This window comes from Sapajus apella, unplaced genomic scaffold, assembly GCF_009761245.1.
Source record: "Sapajus apella isolate SASKATOON/1434 unplaced genomic scaffold, GSC_monkey_1.0 scaffold73, whole genome shotgun sequence".
Lineage (NCBI taxonomy): Eukaryota > Metazoa > Chordata > Mammalia > Primates > Cebidae > Sapajus > Sapajus apella.
The window spans coordinates 3,922,981-3,932,490 of record NW_022437013.1 but is presented as its reverse complement, the minus strand read 5'-3'; positions in this window follow the sequence as shown (position 1 = coordinate 3,932,490).

Genomic DNA, 9,510 nt, shown 5'->3' with positions numbered 1-9,510 from the left:
TGTTGGCCAGGCTGGCCTTGAACTCCTGACCTCAAGTGATCTGCCTGCCTCTGCCTCCCAAAGTGCTGGGATTATAGGTGTGAGCCATCGCGTTCAGCTTTCACAATATTTTCCACAAATAAAATTACATTGTTCACGAAACCATACACCAGTTTGTCTAGTCCAGTACTTTCGCATTTTACTAGGATTTATAAAAACGTTGTCAATGTTTATAAAATGTATCTTCTACAGGCTTTCAACAATGTTACATGAATTTGCAATGCACAATTTGTAGCAGTGAGAATTCAGTGTAAAAACATTGTAACTGGAATAGAGGCAAAGAAACATTAGTAACAGAAATAGATACCTTGAGAAGAATGATACCATGTTAACACTGAGCTATGCCAATTTAATTTTGATGACAATTACTAAAAATGGTATGAGTGACTTTGGTATAAGAGTCAGAGTAATTTAAAAATCTCTGAATATTTATAGTAATTACCAGAAAAGTCATAAGTAATAGTTTAATCATGCATTTACTATCTTTTAGGTCACAGTCAATATCCTTGATCAGAATGGAATTGATTAAAATGATATTCTTGGTAAGAAAATCCCCATTTGGGAAAATAGGCCTAACAAGAAATGAAATGATGGTCAACTGAGGTCTAATTCAGTATTGTTAAGTTGCTGTTTTGACTCCTCCAACAATTTACTATTAAGCTGTCAATCTTTAACAGTAGGGATTACATCTTACTTATCTGAAATTTTGGCAACCAATATAAAGTTATTTTCAGGACCACTGAGAAGGACCTTCAGACCAGAGGTTTCCAAATCAGACATATACATCCCAGGGTATGAACACAAGACCATGAAGCAAGAGAAGGAAAACAGAAAAACTGTTATTTATATTTTTTTGTTGTTGTTTTTATTTATTTTTTTAATTATTTGTATTTTTTAACTTTTATTTTTGGTTCAGGGGTACATGTGCAAGTTTGTTATATAGGCAAACACATGTCACAGGGGTTTATTTTATAAAATCACTTTATTAAGTTACAATTTGTGTACCATAAAATTCACTAGTTTAAAGTGTGAAAGCCAATGGTTTTTAGTATATTCAAATTTGTCCAACCATCATCATTATCTAGTTTTAGAGCATTTTCTTTACTCCACAGATAACTCATTTCCATTAGCAGTCACCCCCATTCCTCTTTTTCCTGATCTCCAGGCAGCCACTAATTTATACTTTCTGTCTATATAGATTTTCGCATTCTAGACATTTTGTATAAGTGGAATCATATAATTAGTTTTTTTATGATAGACTCTTCCACTTAGAAACCATTTTTAAGTTTTGTCCATGTTGTAGCATTTATCAGTACTTCATTGTTTTCAATGCCAAAAATATTTCATTGCATGAATATACCACATTTTGATTATCCATTTATCAGCTGATAAAAACTTATGTTGTTTCCACTTTGGGGTAGTATGGGCAATGCTGCTATGAGCATTGATGAAAAAAGTCTTTGTTCCTACCAATGCTTTCAATTCTCTTGGGCATACATCCTTGAACAACATGGGGTTTAAGAGTGCTGGCTCCCTGCACAGTCAAAAATCTACAAATAACTTTCAACTCCCTGAAAGTTTGACTACTAATAGCCTTCTGTGGAGGAAGTCTTGCTGATAACTGATTAACACAAACTTTCTATGTGATATATATTGTATACTGTATTATTACAATAAAGCTGGAAAAAGAATGTTATTGAGAAAATTATAAGAAAGAAAAAATATATTTGCTATTATGAAGTGGAAGTAGATTATCATAAAGGTCTTCATCTTCATCATCTTCACATGAGTAAGCTGAAGAGGAGGTGGAGGAGGAGGAAGAAGAGAGTTAGTCTTACTGTCTTGGAGTGGCAGAGTTGGAAGAGGTGGAAGAGGAGGCAGGAGGAGCAAGCATATTCAATTAAACTTTTATTTAAAAAAATCTGCATATAAGTGGGCCTGTGCAATTCAAACCAATGTTGTTCAAGGGTCAACTGTACACCTTAGGATTAAAATTTCTGGACCACAGGATAACTCTGTGTTTAACCATTGAGGGAACTGCCAGACTTTTCCACAGCAACTGCACCACTTTACATTTCTACCAAGAATATATGAGGGTTCACATTTCTTCACATTCTCACCAACACTTGTTATTTTCCATTTATTTGATTATAGCCACCTAGTTCATGCATAGTGGTATCACATTGTGAGTTTGATTGATATTCCCCTGATGACTAAAGATACTGAGAAATTTTCCATGTGTTTATTAGACATTTATATGTCTTTGAATAAATAGCTATCCAAATTCTTTGGACATTAAAAAGTGTATACTTAGCCTGGGCTTCGTGGCTCAAGCCTATAATCCCAGCACTTTGGAAGGCTGAGGTGGGCAGATCACCTAAGGTCAGGAGTTCAAGACCAGCCTGGCCAAAATGGTGAAACCCCGTCTCTACTAAAAATACACAAATTAGCTGGGTGTGGTGGCAGGCACCAGTAATCCCAGCTACTCTGGAGGCTGAGGCAGGAGAATGTGAGAGGCGGAGGTTGCAGCGAGCTGAGATCATGCCATTGCACTCCAGCCTACGTAACAGAGCAAGACTCCATCTCTAAAAAAAAAAGTATGTACTTCATTACTATTTTACTATTTTATTTTTAATTGGCACATAACATTGTATTTATTTATTACGTACAAAATGATGTTTTGCAGTTTATATGCATTCTGAAATGACTAAATCTAGCTAATTAAGGGAATAAGTGTATAAGAGTGCATTATCTTTATGAAATAAAGCTCATTAAATTTTACCCAATAGCAGAAAACAGATATAAAAATGTTCCAAATTTAGTGAAGAAAATCAAGATATAAAGTTGAATGAGCTATTTCATGTACTCAATGCTTTTACTTGTTTCCAATATAGTTTATCTTTCCCTTAACTGCCATGATTTTAATTCACTGACTGATGCGTACTTCCCCTGGCAGAGGTATTGAGAAAAGTATAATAATTGGTGTTCTACCAGATATAAGATTTCTGTTGGGAATTATTTCTTTATAGATGAAGATTATTTTCCACTGAGAGATTTATACAATAATGAGAAAAATGATGGTCTAAGTCCTAGTGGAAATATCATACTTTAATTGATATTCATTTGTTTCAGATAAGCCCATGGAGAAAACTAGGAGCTCCTTTTTATTGATGTTAAATTGTTAACTGCGGAATCAACTAAATTGCATTCTCACTTAAATATCTGAAATGACTAACCCAATTAATTACTTTTAAAAACAATAGTATCTTCCATTAGCTGAACAATCTTTCATACTAAAAAAATTTAAAACCCTTTATACAAAAATATAGGCTCAGGTAAATTTGGAAAGGCAGTAAAATATTTTAAGTATGCTTAAAATTATTGTCTTTTAGGAAAACCCAGACATTTTACAAGTATTTCAAGTTGAAATAGTATATTTCATCTTTTGAGGGTTGCTTTACAGATATAGTTGATTCAATGTCAGATGTGCCAGGGTCAAAGCCTGCTAATGGCAATAAGACTATGCTTGAACTATTCATTTTTAAGATAAAAATTAAAGCATTTCCTGTGTTTTTTGTTTGTTTGTTCTGAGAAGGAGTCTTGCTCTGTCACCAGATTGGAGTGCAGTGGCGCAATCTCAGCTCACTGCAACCTCCCCCTCCTGGGTTCAAGCGATTGTCCTGCCTCAGCTTCCCGAGTAGCTGGGACCACAGGCACCCGCCACCACACCTAGCTACTTTTTGTATTTTTAGTAGAGATTGGGTTTCACCATGTTGGACAGGATGGTCTCGATCTCTTGACCTTGTGATCCACCCACCTTGATCTCCCAAAGTGCTGGGATTGCAGTTGTGAGCCACAGCATCCAGCCAGCATTTGCTGTTTATCCACTTCCTTACCCTTCATGATAGGACAAAACTATATTTCAAATTAATTCAGATGATATGTACTGAGTACAATTTGCATGGTGACTTGAAACTTTAGGGCAGTCAAGGGAACATTTAGCCTGCTTGTCTTCATAAACCACCCAAATATCCTGGAAAAATCCAAATTTCATCATCCAAACTCCAATTAATCCCAGAGCAATGTAATTTCAAACTGCACAGGTTCACTTGTGCATGGATTTTTTTTTTCTTTTTTTTTTTGCATTTTAGGTTTTGGGGTACATGTGAAGAACATGCAAAATTGTTGCATAGGAACACACGTGGCAGTGTGATTTGCTGGCTTCCTCCCCATCACCTACATCTGGCATTTCTCCCCTTGCTATCTCTCCCCAGCATGGATTTTTTTCCCATGAAAGTTACACAGACTGCTCCTGTCTCTCCTGGCTACCCTTCCACCCCCTCCACATCTTACAACTCTGCCACCCCTGAGACAGCAAAACCAACCCCTCTTCTTCCTTCTCTTCTTCAACCCACTCAAAAGAAGATGGCAAAGGTGAAGACTTTTATGATGATCCACTTCCCATTAATGAACAGTATATATATTTGCTCCGTCTGATAATTTTATCAAGACTTTTCTTTAGCTTACTTTATTGTAAGAATACCATATGTAATACATATAACATACAAAATGTGTATTAATGGACTCTTATCAGTAAGGCTTCCTGTCAACAGTAGGGTCTTAGCAGTTAAATTTTGGAGGAGTCAAAGTTATTTGCAGATTTTTAACTGTGGGTGTGGTCAGGGTTCTTAACCCCACATTGTTCAAAGGTCAACTGTATGTATTCTAAACTATATGTTAAATATGAAAGTAACAAAAAAAGTATTTGCCACAACAGGTTTCCATTTTTTTTTTCTGTTTTTTATTTATTTATTTTTTTAGAGTCGGGGTTTCACTGTGTTAGCCAGGATGGTCTCAATCTCCTAACCCCATGATCCGCCCGCCTCAGCTTCCCAAAGTGCTGGGATTACAGGCCTGAGCTACCATGCCAGGCCACATTTTTCAATTTTTTAATTGAAATATATATTATTATTTAAACATACTTTTCAACATTTTGGCATGGTTAATACTGGCTAAACTTTCATTGACCAAATGTGCTAATTTCTAGTAGGAACAAATGTTAATAAAATGCAAGTTGTATTTCCTGGGACTAGTGACATTCTGCTATAGTTTGGGTATTTGATCCTCGAAACCTCATGTTGAAATGTGATCTCCAGTGTTAGAGGTGGGACCTAATGGGGGCTTTTGGGGCCATTCGGGCAGATCATGAGTGGCTTAGTGCATTCTTCCCAAGCATGAGTGAGTTCTTACTCTACTAGTTTCAGTGAGAGCTGGTTGTTGGTTGTTAAACAGAGTCTGGCACCTATCTCTTCTCTCTTGCCTCTGCTCTTGCCATGTGATCCCTGCACAGACTGAATGAATCCCCTTCACCTTCTGCCATGAGTGGAAGCAGCCTGAGGACCTCACCAAAGGCAGATTCTTTTTGTTTGTTTGTTTGTAGAAAGTGATTTATTTAGAGAGAGAGAGAGAGAGAGAGAGAAACAGGAGAAGGAGAGAGAAAGAAACAGCTAACTCTCACACTGAGTGAGAAAATCCAGAAAGATGGAATCCTGGAGAGGAAAGCAGCTTCCACACTGAGTGGAAGGGAATAGACAGAGAGATGGAGTTTAGGAGGGGAAGACAGGCTGCCAGGAGACAGTGCAGAAGGGGACTCCAGAGGGGAAATCCAGGAGAGAGAAAGATGGCTTCCACAAAGGGAGTGTTTGTGGAAGGGGATCCAAACATGGAGTCCCACCAAAGGCAGATTCTGGTGCCATGCTCCTCGTCCAATCTGCAAAGCCATTAGCCAAAACAATTATGACATATTTCAAATAGGTAGCTGACAAATTATGTTCATATCACAGAGATGGAGGAACTATGGCACATTGGAGGTAAGCGATTGGATCCTTGAAGATAAATAAATTTAACAGAAGAATTAGTAATATTTTTACACTTACATAATTTTGTACAGGACTTCATTTACTCTCCCAGCCAACTATCTTTGATGTCCTCCCTAAACAATTCTAACCTCCAGGCTTCCCTGAACCATCACATTCACATTTTAGTTTTGATTCTATTAATTTCAGCAAAGATTTGTTAAATATTTACTATTTTCAAGGCCCTGTGCTAAGTGCTATAGCAGATAAAAAGATAGATTAGATCTTCTCAATAAGCTGAAATCTAGTAAAGGTCATAATACCATCATATAATGTTATAAGAGTGATTACAAATAAATGCATGAACCCAAAAGAGGGAGAGCATTTCTACCAAGTCAGAATCAAAGCCGTATTAGAAAAATTATCTGAAACTTAGAAATAATGCAAAAAGAGTTATGGGGCACACAGTTTCAATCAGATAAGAAGGTAAAGGCAACTCAAGCATTGCCTAGGGCAATAATGAGAAAACTTTTTCTGTAATGTTCAAGATAATATATATTTTCAACTTTGTGGGCCATACGGTCTTTTTCACAAGCACTTAACTTTGCCCTTGTAGCATGAAAGCATCCATAAAGCATATGCAAACAAGTAAAAGTGGCCAAATTGCCCCACAGGCTGTAAATTGCTGATCCCTGGGCTAGAGGACCCAGATTAGTAAGTCGTTCAACTTACTGTTACTATTTGTTTAAGGTTCACATTAACATGCAGATTTTTGTCTGGTCTAGATGCAAATAATTTCTGTTCAGTAGACAGATAACCTCAAAGTTTTATGGCTCCATGAGACATGACCCACTTTGTATCTAATTCAGGAAGTTTATCATCCTATCAGTATTGTGTTTTAAAATGTTGTTTGACCCAGTCATGATATCTTAACGGTTTCCACATTTATTAACAAGTCAAATAAACTCTTTGACACTTGTTCATTTTATGCTTGACTGAGTGTTATGATTTCACTTGGTTTGAAATTCTATATTGACAGTTTGGGAGGGTGCATGGAGATGCCCAAATTGACTCACCTGATGGAGACAAGTCAGCTGCATTCCTGAAGAAATGCACCTGAAGTCTGTTTAAGCCCAAGCATGTTTTTCTTGGCTGACAGAATTCCAGGCAGTAAGATAACTTTAACTTTGCTGTTTCTATTTCTGTAGGTTTAATTTTCTCCTTGCTATTGATTTTTGTGTTGCACGTGACAAAAAATTATTCTCATTTGGTGGCAGCAACTGGAATGTGTTTTTATTGTTTGGCAATTTGGTGATACGTATTGAGTAGATGGTGAAGTACTGTTCTCTGTTGGATGAGAAGCAGAGAAACCGGTTTGTTTAGGCTTTTTGTTTGTCTATTTGCAAAATCAAATTAAGAATTTTGTGCCTGTTGTGAAGGAGAACAATTATTTCATACTTAGACCAATGGGTTTCTGTATTTATATGTTTACACTTGACCTGTGGCAGAAGCTATAGAACTGAAGCTGTAAGTTCTCCATATATCTACGTTTTTCTGTAAATCAGAAAGTCCTTTCTCTCTCATGTAGAGTATAAAATAATTTTCTACCCTTAAAGGGTAATACTAAATCTGATCATAATGTATCTTTGAGGAGGTCAGTTTTGATTTATTTATAGATAAATAATAACATGTAAATCTAATAGTCCTATAAATAACAGAAAAATTTTAAATGAACTTCAAATACTTTGAATGTGCTCTATATTTGTAAAATCCTTACAGTAATGGCTAGCTCCAAAACACTTTAAGAATTCATGTTTACTTAATTAAGATGAATCTTCGGACAATTTAGATGGATTTGATAATTTGGGTTTAAGGTTGGGTACAGTGGCTCACACCAGTAATCCCAACATTTTGGGATGCCAAGGTACCAACCTTGGATCACTTGAGGTGAGGAGCTTGAGACCAGCTTGGTCAACATGGCAAAACCCTAAAAACTAAAAATACAAAAGTTAGCCAGGTGTGGTGGCGTGTGTCTGTATATATAACTTTATATTAAGCAAAATAAAATTTACATTTTATTTTTAAAAGATTATATTATGAAGATACTATTTAATGTTAACTTCTTAAACATCTTTTGGTTTACCAATCAAACAAGCTAACACTCCTACATAATATTTAAGATTATGAAGAATGTAGGTTTGACTTTTATTAAATGTCATCTTCTGACAAACATTTTACTTCCACTATAATTATGTTTTGTAGTTTGAATGTGATTTTCAATATTCTTGGATAAATTAAACACAGATTTGTATCAAATAAAACTAGTGAATAATTTTTGATTGCTAAATTTTGAATAATCTGTAGGTGAAGTAGAATACTAAAAATAATGATTAGTGAACATAATTTCTTTGTTTTTTCTTTTCCTTTTTTTTTTTTAGCTTTAAGGGAATTCATTACTCAATATTCCCTTTTTCTTTTTCTTCTTAGATTTATTTCTTATACTTTAAGTTCTGGGGTACATGCACAGAACGTGTAGGTTTGTTACATAGGTATACACATGCCATATTGGTTTGCTGCATTCATCACCCCACCTACATTAGGCATTTCTCCTAATGCTATCCCTCCCCAATCTCCCCACCCCCTGCTATCCCTCCCCTATACCCCTCCCCCTGACATGCCCCAGTGTGTGTTCCCCTCTCTGTGTCCATGTGTTCTCATTGTTCAGCTTCCACTTATGAGTAAGAACATGCAGTGTTTGGTTTTCTGTTCTTGTGTAGTGGGCACAATTTCAAACTGCCATACATTTGCTTCGGTTTTTTTTTTTTTTTTTTTTTTGATACAGAGTCTCTCTCTGAAGCCCAGGCTGGAGTGCAATGCATGATCTCAGCTCACTGCAACTTCTGCCTCCTGGCTTCAAGCGATTCTCCTCCTTCAGCCTCCCAAGTAGCTGGGATTACAGATGCCTGCCACCACACCTGACTAATTTTTGTATTTTTAGTACAGACAAGGTTTCACCATGTTGGCCAGGCTGGTCTCGAACTCCTGACCTCAAATGATCCACTTGGCTCCTACAATGCTAGGATTATAGGCGTGATCCACCACATCTGGCCTACTTTGTATTTTTTATATACTATAAGGTGACTATATCTTTGGTCATGTTAACAGACATGTTGCTTTTTGACACATAAAAAGTGTAAAAAGAAATTTGAGTCTGTTGAAAGTTGTGCATTCATAAGCTTTGCTAGTTGGCTTAAATTCTGGTGTGTGGCATTTCTCAATTATTAACCACCCAGGTTTTTCCTGTGAGTGGAAGCTAGTTACTCTGGTTAAAAGTTATTATTAAATGTATGAGTAGTTGAAACTATTCTAGGAAAAACAGTAACAGAGAGATAAACCTGGGTATATAAGGTTATGAGTTTGTTTATCAAGATAAAATGTTAATGCTTTTTTTCTTTAAAGCATCTGATTGTTCCAGAATTTAAAAGAAGATAGGAAAACATAAAGCTTTCAGTTATATAAAATTACAGATTTTCAGAATGAACATTTTCATTTGCTATGGTTTATAATATCTTAAAAGCAACAATAAAATGTGTAAAATTTTGCCAAAATTTGACTC